We start from the raw sequence: 2,617 nt of genomic DNA, 5'->3' as shown, positions 1-2,617 counted from the left end.
CCATTGGCCCGCCGCGCCACCCCCTCGGCCCCGCCCTGCTCGCGCTGGGCGACGCCATTGGCTGCGGCCGGCCCTGCCCCGCCGCTATTGGCCGGTTCGAACGGGCAACGGCTGATCCGCTCTCACGAAGGGGCGAGTGTGGCGGAACGGCCGCCCGCACAGCGGCACGCTGGGAGTTGTAGTCTGGCGGCGCAGGCCTGTGGGGCTGCGTGCCGCGGTGCTGGGCACCCCCACACCACGGGCCTCGGCCCCGGCAGCAGAGCGGGTGCCGCAACCGCTTCACTGCCAGGAACTGACACTGTGCCCGATGGACCCGAGCCAGCAGAGCCTGCACCAAATGCTCCAAGAAGCACGAGTTACACAAAAAGCTGCGGTTCCCATCTCGGCTTGAGTGTTTCATCACTGCTCATCATCGAGGTGAAATAGAGAACATAGGCACTGGAATAGCAGTTTTATTCCCTTTTTACCCCTTTGTGGGTGAAAGCACCTGCCGTGGTCACAGCCAGGGTCTCTGTGGCCCTGTACATTCGCTGCACCTGCAGTGCTCACGTAGCAACTACAGAAAGACAACTTGGAAGCAATTGAAACTCTAGATTGGAGAGCTGGGGGGAACTAGGAATTAATGTAATTTTTTTTTAATTGACTATATTTCAGCTGGAGTGGTCCCTTGGCATTTTAAAACTCCACACTTAATTATCTTGCTGCCAATCATTTCAGCTTAAACACTAAAGCTCCTCTTACACTGCTGTCCCCAGGAGGGTTTTCCCATCCCTACGTGAGGAATCCCAACTCTGAATGGGAACCCCGAAAGGTGCTGCAGTGTGCTTGGAGGATGGGGTGGTCCATCTGGATGTTGGGTGGGCACAACCCCATGGGGCACATCTGTCTCTAAGTTTAAGCTTTAAGAATCAGGCTGGGCATTTGCAACTGGCCCAGCCAGCCCTGGGAGCAACCTGTTAGTCCTCAAGCCAGTATCTGCAAGGGTTAAGAACTCTTTGTGACAATGTCATGTGCGAGTGTAGCTCAATATTGGTACTTCAGGAGGAAGTCACATGGCTTAAGAGGCTGCTGAGTGAAGAAATAGCATTCAAGCCACCTCCCAGCTTGAGCAGCAAAAGCCAACCATGTCTCCAGGTCCCCAACTCACACTTCTCCACGGGTAACTGCAAAACAGTTGAGGCAGGTAGCTGCAGGAGGCATGACCCACATCACACCTCACCCTGCCCCGTGTCAGAGAGAGGTGCTCAGGCTCCTGAGGGCCCCAAGATCCAGCTCTGCTCCCTGCCAGGGGCAGCTGCTGGTGGGGAGCAGGCTTGACTCGCAGCCAGCCTTCTCAGGCAGGATGACATCTCCTCGCTGAGGGTTTCCATTGCATTACATGATTAATTAGCTGATTAACAAGATGTTGTAGCAGTAGAATCTGTTCTCTGGACTCCAGCTCAGGCAAATTATTTATTAGCACCATCCTCCGTGCTAATAAAACTCCTCTGTTCCATGCAGGCATGCACTAAATTAAGCAACAACATGCAAATGAAGAACAATAGAGTAAGATGGAGCTCCCAAATAAATTAGCTACAGCCTTCTCCAGGCCCTGTCTCCAAGGAGAAAAGGGAAAGCAGAAGACAGATAGCTCTGCTGGGCCTACAGCCACAGGTTACAGATCTCAGAAGGTGACTGCTGCCTGTCTCCCCCTGTCCTGCTCTCAGGGCATCAGGCCCAGGCTGCAGGCACCAGAGGAAGATAGGTGTAGCTCCTGGTCACGAGGTGCTGCTGGAGAAGCCTGTCCAGTAGGCCAGACTGTGAGCTCCCTTCTGGAAGGAAAAGCAGCAGCACCTCAACATGGTCCTGGGGCTCAAGGGTCCCACTAAGAGCCCTGGGTGGGAAAGCAAAAAGCGAACAGCATCCCTGACAAGGCAGGACCAGTATCAGTACAAAAGCTCCTCCTCCATCCCAGGCTTTTAAAAGGCTCTTGGAGAAAAAACCAAACAAACAAACATAAGAAAGCCACAAAACTGGATTTGCAGCCTCCAGAAAGAAGCCTGCACTAAAAGGCTGAACAAGCACAATCCCTTTAGCTTATTAGAGAACTGAGAAGCGTTGCAATTCCAGCATGTAAGCTGCCACAATAGGAAATTACAAAGGGCTGAAGGCTTTTTAATAGGGAAGAGGAAGGGAAAGCCAGCTACATTCACCAACACGTGTTCTTTGCAGTGTGAGCAATGGGACCTGTAACCACTATCCTCAGCCCTGCTCTCTTCAGCACGCTTTGGCCAAACACCATATTTTGCGCTCAGCGTAGAAGTAGTTGGGCAAAACCTAATGCTCAGACCAATGTGATAAGGCTGAGCAGCTAAAAAGGTTCATGATTCCTCATGCTGCTCAGGTCTAGCTGGCAGGAAGTGACCAGAGCAAAGCGGTTCTCTCAGCTCTCAAAGGTAAGATAAATGGCAAGGCACAGAGGTTTGCTGTAGCAGTTTTCCAGCCAGTTTGAAGAAATTTGCAGTGAACTGTTCCTACCCTGCCATCAGGCATGGCTGATACGGGAAAAGTGTCCAGTGGCCAAATGGCAGACACTTTCCACATGGCACAGATTCCCTGGCCACGGTCTTGGGCAGAA

This window comes from Sturnus vulgaris, chromosome 8, assembly GCF_052056855.1.
Source record: "Sturnus vulgaris isolate bStuVul1 chromosome 8, bStuVul1.hap1, whole genome shotgun sequence".
NCBI classification, from domain to species: domain Eukaryota; kingdom Metazoa; phylum Chordata; class Aves; order Passeriformes; family Sturnidae; genus Sturnus; species Sturnus vulgaris.
This window is presented reverse-complemented; position numbering follows the sequence as displayed.